Here is a 17,535-nt window from a genome sequence, read left to right as displayed (position 1 = left end):
AACACTACAAAACTTAGAAAACAAATAAATGAAAAATTTTAATAATATAGATACCTACCTACCACTCGGCGCTACAGCCCTGGGTGAGCCTTGGCCTCCTCTACAACCAGTCTCCAAAACCAATGCGTGTTGCCATAAGAATGGACCCACGCATGATGAACCGAGGCTGGTTGTTAGGTTTCGGAACAAAATTCTTTTTACAGGATGAGGCTCTTTGCCTCATGCCCAACCCCCAACCTGGAGGACCAGGGTATCTCTCTTAGTCTGGACTCTACCCTTTGACCTTTCCCTCATGGGTGACCCTACCGGCAGTTAAAACTACCGCCGGCATAGCTGTCCAGGTCACAGAGTCACGCAAGCCCCACCACCACGTCAAGGTGGAGACTCTTTGGGGGGGAATAATATAGGTAGTACTGATGGATAAGTAAAAGAATATCACTGCAGCAATCTCTTCTTCTGTCAGATGCTGAAATCCAGGGTCTCCATCCAGCTGAAGCTCATCTTGGATATTTTCTTTCGTGGTTTCAGTTTCTCCAGCTGCCCTCAACACAGTCTGAAAGTCCTCTTCCTCCTAAATATCATGTGTCTTTGAAGCATGTACTTAACTGCGAACAGAATTTTTCATTTTTCGTATTTCAATCCGGCTTATCCGACATCCGGACTAACTGTAACCGGATTAGCCAGGGTATACTGTGTCACAGAGGATCTCAGAATGCTTTGGTACGACGTAAGTTTGGACAAAGACAACAAAGAACTTGATAATTTGAACTGCAATAATATGATGAAGTAGTGTGCACATGTAGCACTCTTGCATCAAGGAGAAACATACGTAAAATTATAATTGGAAAACGCGAAGGGAAATCATCATTTGGGGGGATAATATTGAAATGAATTTAAAGAAACACGTTGTGAATATGTGGACTGACTTTATCTTGCTAAGAACATGGTAATGAATATTTGAAGATCGGGTTTCTTTCAGTGCTGCATATGTAGGGACATAGCACAGTGTAGTTCGGTGAAAGTTAACAGACCTTTCGGAGAAACATACCGTTTCCATTTTCAGGCTTAACGAGCAAGCCAAGCAATAAACCAGCAGAAACAAACAGCTCTGCTTCATACATTATAAAGAGGGGCCCAAATAAATGTACACGCACTTCAACGTACAAATTATCTCCTTGAATGATGTACCTTCAGTTCAATTTGAAAATGGCCATCCTCTGTGAAAGTTATCTGCGGACATTTTCAAGTTGAACCAAGATATACCAATAAATGATTTAAGCAGATGCTTGGTACGTTAAAATGTCTATATTTATTTTCTTTGCCACTCTCTATTCGCGAAGATAGAACGTTTCAAATATCTCTAAATTCCATGAATGTCTGGATTTTCTTGACTAGCTGAGCTACTAGAAGGGTCTTCACGGCCATGTATTTAGTTGTCTGTGCCTCGCGCGCTAAGTGCCCGGGTTCTTGTCCAGACGGCGGTAGAGTCAAAGTGCACAGTAAGCATGCGACGACCTGTGGTCCTCAGATCAGAATGTCGCTTATGTCACTTCTCCACGTTAATGTCCTGTTGTCAGAGGAACTTCCTCGTGTCAGTATCAGGAAAAGACAAATGTTCTAGTCTGTTAGTTCTCGGAACTGCATTCAGAAAATTTCTGATTAGCTCTTCGATGATAGAAATGCTCGTTATTAAAGCAACATTCGCTGAATACTAATTTCAACGAACAATGCCCGCAGTTAACAGTATGCGGCGGGCCGGCGATTCTGTCTGACACTAATGCGCATGTCGCTGTCCGTTTCTTAGCATAACATAGTTTAATGAGACAGATGCTTGGTCTTCTATGGACTTGTAAGATGAAACGGATTTCAGAAATTACATAACGTTTTATACATCACAAACAGGAGTACCCATACTTCGCCCGGGATATGGTGGCCTTCCTTGTCCGCATCACAGTACACAGCAGCTAAAACTTTAAAGGGGCAATCGTACAGTAAACGCTCGCTAATCCGGAGTAATGGGGGGTGGTCATCCGGACTAAGCAATAATCCGGATTAGTGAAGCAAAAGCTATCCCTAAAAGACAAAAAACTAACAACACAAATAAGTGGAAAATTTATTGTTATAAGTAGTGCTGATGAAAATAAATAAAGAGATATTGCTGAAGAGCCTTTATTTAAAAACTATAGAAAGACAATACATTTATTCAATGATAGAGGACTCAGAAGTCGTATTTCATTTTGAATGTAATAATGCAGGTTTGAGAAGCTGTCCAAGAGTTGTCTGAACAGACAGGTAACTCATCTACCTTCCTAATGCCACGTATCTTTTAAAGTATGTACTCAACTGTGACCAGCAGTGTTCATCTTCCATATTCGATCCGGATTAACTGTAACCGGATTAGCGAGGGTTTACTGTGCACTGATGCTGAGAAATGAAATTTGCTAATGTATTTAAAGAAAAACATTAGGAATGAAGAACCGGAAACTATACTCTGCAATACTTACACAGAGATGTAGCAGCTGTGGTTACCGTAGATATTGGCAAAAGAACGGGTGTTCTCTGTTAGGTCCGCAGTAGACATTGAAACAGAAACATTAATCTCCTGTCCTACTGGGCACAAGTTATAGGCTTATAGCTTTCCGAAATGCAAGATGAAATTGGATAAGGCAGTGCAATGTAGCAGCCGTGCGTCCAAAGCTATTGGTCCTAGGGTATCGCTTACATTTTAATATTAATTTATTGCCGATACATATCTCTAGTTGTCAAAATTAATGAATATATCGTACACCCCATAATAAAGAAATAAATGGGTATCTTAATGAAGATAAAGCATCTGGAGGCTTTCTTTCAGGTTTCTTTAACGCTTTAAGGCACACTGGTAACTATATGTACCATCTTGATTAATATTGCAAATCCCTGCAGTTTTTCAACACAGATTGTTCATGGTTCTCACAATAAACAGCGATTATTTCCCTAAACAGCATTAACCGGTTGGGCTTTGTAGTGGAAAAGTAATGTGTTTCCTGTGAGGTACGGACTGAATTTATATATACTGCATTCTGCCCACACAGTGTATTTCCGTGGTTTTCCTCGGTCCTAGAGCAAATGCTGAGTTGGTACCCAACTTCCACGTTGCACTGCACTGCATGCCTCACATGCCTCACATGCAGCCCTCTCATTGTTAACACCAAAATTTCGCCCTAATATAGCCCTCCCAACGTTAGCAAAAAAAAAAAAGAAGATTATATGCTTTATCTTTACCAGAAGGATANCACAATAAACAGCGATTATTTCCCTAACTAGCATTAGCCGGTTGGGCTTTGTAACGGAGCCGTAATGTGTTTCCTGTGAGGTACGGGCTGAATTTATATATATATATATACTGCATTCTGCCCACACAGTGTATTTATGTGTTCCATATGATTCTCACAATAAACAGCGATTATTTCCCTAACCAGCATTAACCGGTTGGGCTTTGTAGCGGAGACGTAATGTATTTCCTGTGAGGTAGGAACTGGTTTTTTAAAGCTATATGGGTGAATTTCTTGCTTTAAAGGATTAAGTACCTATATTGTATATATATATATAATATTTTAATAGAAGGCAGAATGTAAAATTTTCCGTGCGCTTCATTAAGCACCACGCCAAGCGCGAACGTAATTTCATATATTATCAGTTTCAGCCCTAGATAGAGCTGCGTGATCAGCTTCACGTTACGACCGTTTTACTCGCGGAATTAGAGACCTTGGTACCTACTATATTTTATTTTGTTATTGTGAAGTAGTTATAAATCCGAAAAAGTCTGTTTTGAAATTTACGTAAAACAGTTGACCAAAATGAAATTCGAACGACAACTATTAGCGTCGGTTACGAAAACAAACATTTTCAGAATCTGCCTGGGAATGGGAGATGAAATATTAGGGCGTAAAATTTGAATAGGCGAGCCCTCCTCATTACGCGTTTTCTTTACTCACCTTGTGCGAGGAGCATGTAAATAGACGTCAGTACTGAATGTCACGTTCCATTCGGCTTCGGCAGTTGGCAGCGCCATCTCATCAGGATTTGTTTCTTGGGGGGGTCCCCAACATTTTGAGAAACGTGTGCCCACTCACTCCCAGCTGTAGAACCAGTCTGTCCGCAAATTGTTTCCAAGGACTTGTCACAACACGGGTTTTGCATTGCATTCCCGTTGACGTTACGCGCAAAAAATATTTAAATTCCGCATGTCTTCGCTTCGCTTTGCAGAACCGAGCGATGACTGTACCTCAACACGGGATCATAGGCAAGAATTAGATTGTAGTCTTATGGGGTGTGACACCGTGTAGTCTGGATAGTCGGTACACAAGGTTCAAAGGAGTTGCTGCCTCCATATTAATGGATACATCTACTAGACTATATGGTGTCATAACTCTGAAGATGGAAGCAGTTAATTGCTCCGAAACGTTAGTAGCTTTCTTTGTTAAAAAGACTGTCCCGTAGTCTGATAAGACAAGATATGATCAACAGAAATAGCTGCTGTTATCAGAAGCGAAGACGGTCGTCTGATAATACGCTCTGTCGCGTAACACTACGTGGCGTGACATATCTATCACTTTGGGTCTTGAAGCGACCACTTGTAATGCATTTACAGGGTTACATGGACCTTAATTGAAATACCCGTTTGTTTGGTGTTTACTTAACGAGCAGCCAATTCTAGTTACCTTAATTACCGAATGCGGCCGTCCAGTGGTTAGCATTTTTTTTTTCTTGGCACTGCAGCCCCAGTGGGCCTAGGCCTACCTCCATGAACTCCGTTCACTTCGGTTTTTCTAGATCTTACACATACGGTAGGACTCCTTGGGCGAGTGATCAGCTCGTCGCAAGGCCTCTACCTGTACACAAACATCTATGCCCTGAATGGGATTCGAACCCACGATCCTGGCTTCCGACCGAGCGAAGACAGTGCATGCCTTAGACCGCTCGGCTACCGTGACAGGCTCCAGTGGCTAGCATACCTGCTTCTTATTCGGGATATCCTGGGTTCAAGCCTCAGACAGCAGACCTATTTGTTTGCTTTCCTCAGTGCCTTCAGCCAAATTTACGGATTATGCCTTTCATTAGATTAGAACCGCTTCCTTCCACATCCTTTCCTGTTCATTATTCACTGTCGTCTTTCCATTTCACGCCATATCGACCTGGCCTGAGCTGCCGATAGCGCCGTTAAACAATAAATAAATAAACCGTCAATGACTCCACCTAATGAATATGTTGGTGTTAGAAATGACGTTATGTTCCCGGCCTGTAACACAGACGCCATCTTTTGTGAGCTACTCATTAGGAGAGACAGTTTGTGTAACAAACCGTGAAAGATGAAGTCTGCGGCCATCCATTGTGCAGGAGATGTCCCTCATTTTCTTTTTCCTTTCTAGAGGGGAACGACCATTCATAGGTAGCTACTTGGTTAATTTCTAGGAAGAAATAAGCAACTAACTGAAAAAAAGGATGTATTAACTTGTTTGGTAGGTTGTATGTTCTATCTTGCGGTAACTACGTTGTTTTATTTCTGAGGAAGAAAATTGTTTGTGGGGGAGGGGGAAAGGGGCGAAAGAATTGTGAGACAGTTGTTATCGTGCATGAAGAATTTTAGATCCTGTTTGAATTGGACACGGACTGCCCGGGCTACGGGCTGGCCACGGAGGTTACGTGGCCGTGCTAGAGTCGAGAGACGTCTTGCAGTTACACGGTCCATGCTTGCCTTCTGCGCTGTAACACCGTGTACTTCTGAGACAGTCCGACGTTTCGTAGGACCATACTACCTCCATCATCAGGACTTGGCGGTAAATTAGCACGTAATCAGCAAGGCGCAGCTGGAAAGCGAGGACTTCAATTCCAACACAAAGCAGCACGTTTGAGAAGCTGCTGGTCACTCACTCACTAAATTCTCTGCCTTTCATGATATCGTAGTTTGATGACGGTATTTGTAAGGGCCCGTCTTTGGAATCTCCACTGGGCTAGTTGAACCCTCTTCATATCTTCACATCCAGTTTCCGTAAAAACCACTTTAATAATATCCACCATTTACTTGTAGGCCCCTTTCAGATTTTCCAGAATTCTGTGTAAATTATCATCTGTCCCATACTTTTTTATTGCTAGTGGGGTGGGACTAAGTCCCTTGCACTGCGGCCACTTCTGGCCCATTGCACCAGCACCAGATGACAGGTGAGGGTGATTGTGGAGCATTTGGTGGAATTAAGATTGACAGGGGAAACTGAAGAACTTGGAGAAAACCTGCTCCAGCGCCACTTTGTCCACCACAAATCCCACTTGACCAGGCCCCGGGATCGAACCCGGGCCGCCGCGGTGGGAAGCCAGCGACTAACCTCTTGAGCTATGGCGCGGCCAGTCCCATATTTAAGGTGGTGGTTTATCTCCATCTAATTCTTGGTCAGGTGGTTTTGTTGGCCGTATGAACGTGTGTAGTACCAGTCTTCGCTGTTAGCAGCGGGTCTACCTCTCTGTCTATGACGGGATCACCTGAGCCACCCTCCCTCTCCTGTGCCCCACTTCACCAAGCCGCTGGGACCTCAACCCCTATTCATGCCACCAGCCATCTCGGTAGGGTATACACATTTATTTGGACTTATTCCTTTACACACATTTTCAAGCAGGTTTTTCGGTTATCACAAGTTGACCACAGCACAACAGGAACAGGTCCGCAGACCTCAGAATTGCAGAGATGTATTTTGTTCCACATGGGAAAATCGAACAAAATTAAACAGTTACACAAATGTTGTTACTCGCCTGGTTTAACTGATTGTTTGTTGGGTTTAGGATAGGTAAGTGTGGCAACACTGTTTGTAGGCGTAACCTGTCACGGGATGGGACATGGTCATCCTTAGGGGAGTGGGGTTTGGGGGAGAAGGCTCAAAAAAGAAGAGTTTGATGAAAAGAGTGGTTTGTAATGAAAGGAGGTTTTGTTAGCAAGTGTAAGAGGCGGCATCAGAGCGGCAGGGTTGGTATGGACGTGGCGCGAGGCTTTACGATTTGCATGCGGTTGAACTTCTTCTGCTTGTGGCCATGCGGTGGCCACTGCCCCCGGGAACCTCTATAAACTATTTGCCACTGCAACGCCAAATCTAGCTGATTCGAAATCCCATCGGAGGACTTCGGCCTTTTAAAGGATAGTGGCAACTACATGCACCGCCGGCTTTAACATTAAAAAACTCTGCATTTATGTGTTCCATATGATTCTCACAATAAACAGCGATTATTTCCCTAAACAGCATTAACCGGTTGGGCTTTGTAGCGGAGACGTAATGTGTTTCCTGTGAGGTACGGACTGAATTTATATATACTGCATTCTGCCCACACAGTGTATTTATGTGTCCCGCATGGTTCTCACAATAAACAGCGATTATTTCCCTAAACAGCATTAACCGGTTGGGCTTTGTAGCGGAGACGTAATGTGTTTCCTGTGAGGTACGGACTGAATTTATATATACTGCATTCTGCCCACACAGTGTATTTATGTGTCCCGCATGGTTCTCACAATAAACAGCGATTATTTCCCTAAACAGCATTAACCGGTTGGTCTTAGGTAGGTAAAGGTAAAAAAGTAAAGCTATCCTTGTAACAGCCCGTGAAGGCCAATAGGAGTGTGAGAGGTCGAGGCTTGCACATTTCCTAGACAATCGATTCACAGATGGTGGTGAGGTTGTCACCCTTACGCGCTGGCCGGTCGCCCTTTAACTACAGGAAGGTTCCTGGTACTCATTCCTTTTAGAGGCTCAGTCTACTTCAGGGCCATAGTGCGGCTGGAAGGATTAGGTCAATTTAAAAATCCAGTGACCTCAACGGGAATCGAACCCACGACCTTCCGTCTTGTAATATAGTGCCTCAACCATTTACGCTATCGCGTTCCTCCTCCAGAGCTCTTTACTTCATTATATTCAATATTGACTCAAATTTGTTTTAACAAAAAGCCCATAGCTAATAAATACGTTCGGGTCTCTGGGACAGTAAACAGTCACAGAATATTTACCAGTTTCCCAGAATACATATTCTTCAAACAAAATTCTTTGATTTTCCTTTTGTACTTCCCAAAGACCTGCGTTGCTACCGACGCCAATGTTAGACATCCACTGTGCCGCAGCATATATTGGTCGAAAAAGCGTCCAGTCTCCAATCTTCACGAGACTAAGCAACACCGCTCCACGACCGCGCGACCTGTCAGACAGTTGCAGAAACTGAATCTGTCTTGTAGGCCAGAAAGCAGGCAGGTGCATTTGCTGAAAACATTACGTTGTCATGACGAATGTGGCGCTATCGTGGCCTGTAGACGGCCTTGGAGTCCGTATCTTGAATACACAAGTTTCGGTATTTGTGAAGTTAACTTATTTATCTGGTTTCGCTCAACCGGGAACCAGTCGCTCAGACTTCACAACTTCTTCCCGATCATCACCGAGCTCCGTGCGGTTCTGCATGGAATTATGCTACTAATTCGGCAATTTTTCTCTGTGGTATTTATCGTTCTTTCTTACTCCTACATGCATCAGATGCGATATGGTCGTGTCTCACGGCTCCTCAAACTCGTCATCAAATACTTACACAGCGCTGTATTCTGGCATATGACTGCATGTAGTCTGGCAGAAGTTTAACGATGTCTCAGACGAACATACTGTCTCCATCTTCATGGTTAAAAGTAAGCCAAACACGTACCCAGCAAGAAACAAGCAGCAACTTGTGCTTCGAACGTCAAGTAGTAGTAGTACTCTAACTGCTTTCTGGGCTTAATTTTCGATCCTGAAGACTGAGGCAGAAAATTCCTTTGAAACGTTGCTAAACTTAACCTCTCTACGCAGCGTCACATCCCAGAACATAATATTCTTCAGACCATTGTTTATTCTGCTTGTTACTTTTTCTCTTGTGTCTCAATCTGAAGATGGAGTTAGAAAGTGCTATCGAAACGCCACTAAACTTCTGCCAGTGTAATTGTCATATCGCCGGGAGGCCCTCAGATCATATATTAAGATTATTATTATTATTTTGGTGGGTTTATGCAGTATAGGCTGAGAGATAGGTACCGACGTTTCGAAGAAACCCTCCTTTGTCCTCCGTTCCCTACATTACTGGCCTCTTTCTTACTATCGGCTTAACGAAGACGGAGACAGCAGGTTCCTCCGAAATGATAGCGCCTATCTACCAAGCTACACGGCCTCACTTCACAGAAGACAGTTATCTTCATAGTTGCAGCTATGACAACGTCAAATGCAGTCAGTAACTTTGCTCGCCTAAACAAGATTGTGAAGTATTATACACGGTTCACAGCGGCTTCCTTGCAGTCTGTTAGGTTAGTTGCATCAAAGGTTTATAATACAAGTGGAAGGAAAAGCCAGGTGATCATATTGAGTGAAACTGCGCAATTTGGTACGTGTCAGTATGGCTGAAAATGGGAACTGACTGACGGCTTTTCACGATGAACGTCGCTATGGAGTGAAAAGAATCGTTCCAGAGGTTTAGGCTCTGATATTAGGTTACAGACGGACCGATACGCATTGGCTCCGTATTGCGAAACCAAGTGGCTGGAGCAGAGCCCTTCTTGAGACGCTGACAGTGATCAGCTGGCCATGCAATTCATAGCATTTCGTGGAACCTGAAATTTCATATCCGTATTCAAAAGAGCCGACATTAAGAACGCTGGTCGAGAGGTAACGGTCTAGACTCATGGTTGGGAAGGTTTTGGTTCGAATCTCGGTCGGGACACCGCCTATCTTAACTGCGGGTTTTCGTGATTTTCCTCAGTCCCTCTTGGTAAATGTCGTGATAGTGCCTCAATTCGGTCACGACCGCTTCTTGCCAAAACGTTTCCAATTCATCGTTCATGATGATCATCAGCAATGCTTTGTGGCAGAGCCCTCGACCGATCCTGGTGCCGGATAAACGTAGTCCCGGCCTTGGCGTCCTGCTTCTTTACGTGAGGCATTCCTTATTGCTTTGGAAAAGTAGCCAAAAAATGACAAAAGAGTTTCAGAACACCTGTAGCATGAAAACGAAACAATTCTACTTTTGCGCATGCCTGTACTTTTCTTGCTGTGTAGGGATGCAAGGCACACAGGTATATATAACCAAACCCACTACGTGATGCTGTGTAGCTGTCTTGGAGTTTGGTGGGGGTTGAGGGGGGGAAAGTTGTGGCGTCCCTGCCCGTGGAGATGCTGGAGCAAGTAGGCTGGCGGGCGGGTGGAGGGGGAAGCAACAGCGGGCAAGTAAGAGCTACGTCTTGGCCGACGACTCAGTCTACGCTCAAGGACGTACGGAGAGGAAGGTTGTTTCTGCTACTCTGGTTGTCAGGTTGTTGTAATTTCCAATGTTCCACAAGTGTATTTTCTCAGAGAGAGGTACTAACGCGAACATTTGACGTGTTTGTCAACGCGCGGTTCCAAGTGACAGCGGCAATGATTCGCAAGGTGTGCGCATGTGTCGAGACGTCAGTATCGGGATAACTGTTGTGGTTGGTGGTGAGTGCAGTTCTGTTCTTTTCATTAAACCTTTAAAAGACAGTGGTCACTATACGTGCCAACTGCTTTAGTATTAAAGGGCACACGCGGTGCATTTGTGTGTACCGCGTGGTTCTCACAACAAACCGCGATTATTTCCCTAAACAGCATTAACCGGTTGGGCTTTGTAGCGGAGACGTAATGTGTTTCCTGTGAGGTACGAAATGAATTTTTATATATATAGTTTAAGTGAACGTATTATGTCAGTTATGACTTATGCCTGTCCCACGTAGGAGTAGGACGCTCACCTCTAGAAATTGCAGCGCCTGTAGAACAGTACACCGCCCCATTAGAAATCACAGGTGCACACCAGTCCGCGAATTGCACGTGGCTTTCAAAATTCCCTACGTGTATGACTATGTAACGAAATTATGTAGGGAACAGGCAGAAGTAATCCTACGCCATGCCAATCCAAATGTAAATGATACTGGACAAGGAGAAGCCAGGCACAGGAAGTATAAGAAGCTTAAACTTGTAAGATTTGAGGCTTTCACGGCGGTGACTATGAAGAAAGCAGTCTTCTGGGATTTGGCACCGTGTATATGTGGTGTTAACCGACGTTTCGGAGGAACGTCGGTTAACACCACATATACACGGTGTGCTTTCTTCAAGCTTAAACTTGGTGGCGGTAAGGCCTACAACCGTTCAACTGACGAACTGTAATTCCAGAGTAGTTACATAATTTAAGGCATAACCTTCTGGACAAGCCTGCATTGACAGGAAACCTCTGCATACCTTGTACAAATGTTACTTAGCATGGTGCAGTGAGACCACAGTGATCTGAACGGCGTGACAGCGCGGATATACTCGTGCCGAAATTACAGTGCAACAAACGTAGCGCCTAAACAGAAAGACCGACCCCTCCTTCGTCGATAAGGAGGCCCCATTTCGAAACATATGTCTAGAAGAGAATGAAAATCTTGGTCATGGATCTTGGGCTTTGTTATGGAGACGTAATATGTTTCCTGTGAAGTATGAACTGAATTTTTGTGTATTATTTGGATGAACTTCTTGCTTCAAAAGGATAACAATAACTGCAATTGAATAACAGTATATTAATAATTAATCAACCGTACTTGCAAGATACTGCTAATAATAACACATATGGATTTCATTATTATGATCTCATCTGTTAGATTCAGTTATTTTGTGAAGACTCGGCGACCATGGAACAGTGTTTCTGGAGAAGTTGACAGTCTCTCAGCTGATCAACAACTGTCCAATTTTTATATAACCCAAAGGTTCAGTACCGTACTCACAAGAGCTCAACACTAGGCTCTGTCAGAAGCCAAACGAAACCAATGTAATGCACTTCCTCACAACCTGTCATACTTCTTAAAATTAATTTCAATAGTATTCTTCTACCTGTGCCTAGGGGTTCCAAGCGATCGTTTACGCTCAGGTTATCCTGGCAACATTCTGTGCCCACTTCACACCGTAGCCAAACCCTCCTGTCAACAAACCCGTCTCCCTCACAAGCAGACGGAATAGCCCTGTGAACAGCTGCTGGTCTTCGACAGCACAGTCATTCCTGGCTTCAGTCAGGAAGTGGTGTGAAATAATCGCTGTTTATTGTGAGAACCATACAGAACACACAAATACACTGTGTGGGCAGAATGCAGTATATTATATAAATTCAGTCCGTACTTCACAGGAAACACATTACGTCTCCACTACAAAGCCCAACCGGTTAATGCTGTTTAGGGAAATAATCGCTGTTTATTGTGAGAACCATACGGAACACGTAAATACACTGTGTGGGCAGAATGCAGTATATTATATAAATTCAGTCCGTACTTCACAGGAAACACATTACGTCTCCACTACAAAGCCCAACCGGTTAATGCTGTTTAGGGAAATAATCGCTGTTTATTGTGAGAACCATACGGAACACACAAATACACTGTGTGGGCAGTTGCAGTATATATAAATTCAGTCCGTACCTCACAGGACACATATTACGTCTCCGTTACAAAGCCCAACCGGTTAATGCTGTTTAGGGAAATAATCGCTGTTTATTGTGAGAACCATACGGAACACATAAATACACTGTGTGGGCAGAATGCAGTATACATAAATTCAGTTCGTACCTCTCAGGAAACACATTACGTCTCTGCTACAAAGCCCAACCGGTTAATGCTGTTTAGGGAAATAATCGCTGTTTATTGTGAGAACCATACGGAACACATAAATACATTGTGTGGGCATTTTAATGTGTTACTGTCCTCGTATATGGCTGAATTGGAATTGAAGTGTTAAACATATCCAGTTATGTGCAGTTCTACATAAATGAAAGGCACACCAACCTGATTATGCCCCTTTTCCTTCACTTGTGATGTACTCTTTTAATGTCGGAAATTAAGCAGTTTGGGTATGAAATGGAGCCCACGACTTAAAGACCGAGGATGTGACACTGTTCTGCCCGGTCAGGGGCCGGCGTTGGTGATGATGTTGATCAGTAGGGGACAAGGAAAGTGGGAGAAATGCCTCGCCCAGCGGCACTTCGGCCGCCACGAATCTAACAGCCACCCGGCGGCATTGAACCCAGAACCAAATATTTCCGTGCTGCAGTGTGAGGAAGGCTGTGGGAATGGCATTCCCGTTCCGTCACTCCGCCCGGCTTCAGATAACGATGAGGAACTGGTTAAGTGCTAAATGGGTGCCTACACTAGCTGCACATGAGTGCCGGTACGTACGTTTGACGTGAGTACAACCACGTGGAAAAGAAATATTTGCGTTGTGAATTTACTGGAGCCGTCAAGCGATTTTACAACCTCTTATTACGATGTAAACAAAGCGAAATGAGAAACCCAATTCTGAGTGCAGGGAGAACTGGTTAGCGGATGCCGTTCTTCCTTGCGCATGCGTGAATCAGTGCGTGCATCTTGCATATGCTGGTGTCTTCCAAAATTCTACGCTAGTGGTTGATATGATATTTAGTTACATGCAGAATGGACCGCGCCATAGCTCAAGCGGTTAGTCGCTGGCTTCCCATCGCGGTGGCCCGGGTCCTATCCCGGGTCTGGGCAAGTGGGATTTGTGTTGGACAAAGTAGTGCTGGGGCAGGTTTTCTCCTCCAGTCTTAATTCCACCAATTGCTCCGCAATCACCCTCGCCTATCATCTGGGGCTGGTACAAGAGGCCAGAAGTGGCCGCAGTACAAGGGACAGGCTGAAAACCCACTGACGCGACTAGTCGCTAGCGGCTAGCCGCTCTTTGTCGCGCGCGTCAGTTAGTTGTAGATATTAGGCGTGCGACAGCTCTGCCGTCTGTGTGCCGCGTTCCAAAATTTAACCGCGCGCGGCTCATAAAAGCAATACAAATAACGGCCGCGAGCGACAACACTCTACAAACCGCGCACGGCTTGTCGCGTCAGTGGATTTTCAGCCTTAGTCCCACCCCACTAGCAATAAAAAAATACATGCAGAATCCTGGCAGGAATACCTGCAGGGAAGAGACCACTAGGAAGACCTAGTCGTGGATGGAAGGATACTATTAAAACAGATCTTAAAGAAATGGGATGGGCGGGTGTGAACTGGATTCATCTGGCTTAAGACAGGGACCGCTGGTGCGCTCTTCTGAACCCGGTTGTGAGCCTTCGGGTTGTGTCAAATAATGTGAATTTCTGTGACTAGCTGAGTAACTGTTAGCTTCCCTGTGGAGTTTGTTGGTAAGTTTGTTAGTTCGCATTTAATTTGTTCATGCCGTGACTAGGGCGATTGCGTCGTCGGCTTTTGACTGCGGAGGCCTAGTTTGAATCCCAGGAAAGTCCAGGTGCATTTTGTAGAGGACTGAGTGGCACACGGAAAAAGTTTTCCCCGAACACTTCGGTTTTCCCCTGCCAGTTCTCATGCCACTTTTTCTCCCCACTTGGGGAGGCTGGTACCGAAATGTGTCCCACATGTATGCCACAGCCTATCTGTTGCGTATGAAATGTCTGTAACAGTATGCGCAACATCGCCATGTTTTGACGGGAGGTTCGTGGGTCCAGCTCCGATTTATTTTCTGCCACCCCTGCACATGCGCCATGAGTAACCCAGGGTGTAACTGCAGTATAGAGACAGTGTGTATAGCTGTGGTTAACTTGAAGATGGCGACGGCGTTGCACGCCGAAACAAATACATGATCCAGCCAAAATCCTGAAAATGGGAGTTACATGTTAGAAAGAAACCTCGAAAACTTCAAGGGTGAAGGGTAAATCAGCTGTTTCGACGTGGGGAAGAGCTTTGCTGTGAACTTTTGCGGACCTACTCTTCTGGTAATCCGGATTATGACGCCATGGAGTCTGGTAGGTGGGTATCCACAATTTTGAGATGACAGTCGGGGACGCACAATTTTCAAGCCCGGTTGAAGCTTTGTGTAAAATAGGCCTGTGGTACGAGTAAGACCTCAGTTAAACTTTAGCATGATTTTTTTTTTAATTCTGCCCGTCACCAACTTTGAAAATGAGGGCAAGAAGTTCATTCAGTGTTGCTAGATACAAGACTACACGGCGGCGCATTCCAGGAGACCGTAATCTTAGCATTTATCTACGTGAGAGCCTCAGGTCCTGGACGGAACCTGTGGATTGATCTGGCTCAGGATAGGGACCGCTGGAGGGCTCTTGTTAAAACGGTAATGAACCTTCGGGTTCTATAAAATGCTGGGAAGTTCTTGAATAGCTGTACAATTGGCATGTTCTCAAGAGTGAGCCTTAGGTCTCCTGAACAGACTTCGTCACGCGGGCCACCTCTGTTCATCAGTGAGTGTGGGCCTTCACTGCGCTTGCGCGCAGTTGGCAGCCCTTATCGGGTGCCACTTGCGTTTTGTGAACTTTGTAATTTTCAACATTTGTCATTTTGAGCGAAACGACCGCCTCTTGTAGACAGCTGAGGAATGTGGCATCCTGCCAGCTCTAGGCTTTGTACGAAGAGGCTTGAACCCAACTAGGTCGCAGTTGCCGCATATGCAAATGTTCTGCGTACGGTACAAAGTGCATGATCTCACGTGTGTGTGTGTGTGTGTGTGTGTGTGTGCTGCGTCTGCGCACACTCCTTCTGCTGGGAGCCCAGGTGAGCGCCGCGGTGCACTCTAAAACGCTTCGTATTCCGCGCGACCTAGCTGTGAGCGCCGTCAGGGTTTTATTCCAAGTGGGGCAGCCAAAAATTCGCGGATGCAGGTACGCTTAAGGACGCCATGACGGATCGCGATTTGCGTCCAGGATAAAGGAATAAAATTCTTGTTATAATAACTTTGATTTTCTGTGTTAATATACTGCTATATTTTTTTCTCCGTTTTCCGTTTTTTAATAAGTCCAGGAGTGACAGATTCGTAGCTTACCCCCTTGGCCTTCACATTTGCTCCTGGGTTAAAATTTGGACCAGTTCGGAGACAGAGGAGTATCCTTACTGAAGTATTTCGTGATATTCCTTAGTTGCTCCATGCAAGTGCCGGGTTATGATTTTGAGTGTCGTCCACGAACGCTTTCTTCCAACTAATCCAACCTTTTGATGCTTCATAGTCTCGGCTTCTGGCAGCGTAATTAAATAAGCCATGAATGACGCGGCATGCTGGAGTGAACTCTGCAGGTGAATGCATTCACAACAGCTCCAGAATGGTTGATGCAGTGTGTGAAGCTGTGTAGGCCAACTGCAAGGTGTGTGCAGGTGGGACTTCTCGGCTTTAGGTGAGAGAGGCAGATCGCGTGCTGTCTTATATAAAGGTTCCTGCTTCGTAGCTAACTGAATTACAAGAACTGGTTTAAATTTTAAAATTGCTGCGTTCATGTTCCGAGCAGTTGGTACATATATTAAATACGATTTAAAACGTGAATGTAACTTGCAGAAATATTGCGATATGTAATCGGGCTTTTGCGAACACAGTACTGAACTTTAGGATTCTGCGAAAGGCGGGGAATTTCGTAACCAGACTAGATGCTGTCAGATTTTCGAAAGGATTCTGTCATTTTCTGAGCACGACCCTGAATTCTTTCTGTGGTCATCTTGTGACAGTTGCGCGATCAGTTGCTTCAGGATCAGACATTTGTTGGATTATGCTGGCAGTAAACAAAACAACTTGGCACGGTGCCTGCACAACTAGCGCAGTTCGTCACCATTTACAAGAGCGAAGATTGAGCTGTCAAAATGCACTTGTTTCACAGAAGAATTCTGCAGCAATACGGTGGCATTTTCCAAATATCTGACGGACGGATAGTTTAGTTCTCCAAGAGGAAGGGTGAAGTCAGAGTGTGCTTACATCTGAGGCAGTTTTGGCGTCCATTTCGTCTTGTGTCAAAACCAGCCAGCACTGCTGTCAACAGACCTTTATCGTGTGTTTCTACTTCTGACTTCCTTAGGCTGTGCTTCATTTAAACTTACATGTGACAGCACTTGTAATTTTACTGTGTTCGACTAAATTGAAATATGGTGTCCTGCTCTGGCCCAGGCGGATTAGCGCCAGCTTTTCACTGTGAAGACTCGGGTTTCATCCTGAGTGACCTCACGTGGAAATCGTGTGAAGTGGGAGTGAGATCAGGTTTTCCTTTACTAAGTATCCTTCCACCATTTATGCATACTCATCTACGACCGCCCCCTGGAGGTGTTTGATAGCCCTGATCAGGCAGCGCAGTATCATATTCTGAAGCTCTAAGCTGGGGGCATCATCTTTGACCCGACACTTGGTTTGTCTTAGAATAAGCAAATTGCAAATGAATTTAAATTCTTTCTAATTGAACCGTTAATGATGCCACATTGAAGAAATCACGGTCTGCAATTGAGCCATTACATATATTTGAATAACCGAATTCAGTTACTAAAGAGATGCGTTGTGTACTGGTAGATTTTTGGAACGTGTTTCTTCCAGTAGGAAACATTCTCCTCCGATTTCTACTATATACACGTATACATTTGTTAGTTGTTCTCAGTGTCGGCCATGCACTGCAATTCTTGAAATGTAACTTCTGCGCGTGCGCACCGAAGTAATTAAATACATGTGCACAGTCTTTGCTGGTGTGCATACATGG

At 44.6% G+C, this 17,535-nt stretch overlaps 1 protein-coding gene across 1 annotated transcript in view; it reads left to right on the top strand.

The window, feature by feature from the left end:
* The first annotated feature begins 10,286 nt into the window (after positions 1–10,286).
* The window catches only part of LOC111870944 (semaphorin-5B), a 109,971-nt gene continuing 102,722 nt past the window's right edge, over positions 10,287–17,535 (top strand). The window contains exon 1 of the mRNA XM_023863612.2: positions 10,287–10,496. The gene's annotated coding sequence lies outside the window, so the exon portion shown is untranslated. The remainder of the gene's footprint in view (positions 10,497–17,535) is intronic.

The sequence above is a fragment of the Cryptotermes secundus genome, unplaced genomic scaffold (genome assembly GCF_002891405.2).
Source record: "Cryptotermes secundus unplaced genomic scaffold, Csec_1.0 scaffold101, whole genome shotgun sequence".
In the NCBI taxonomy this organism is placed as follows: domain Eukaryota; kingdom Metazoa; phylum Arthropoda; class Insecta; order Blattodea; family Kalotermitidae; genus Cryptotermes; species Cryptotermes secundus.
Note: the sequence above shows the minus strand (reverse complement) of the source record. Positions and strands in the feature narration are given on the sequence as shown.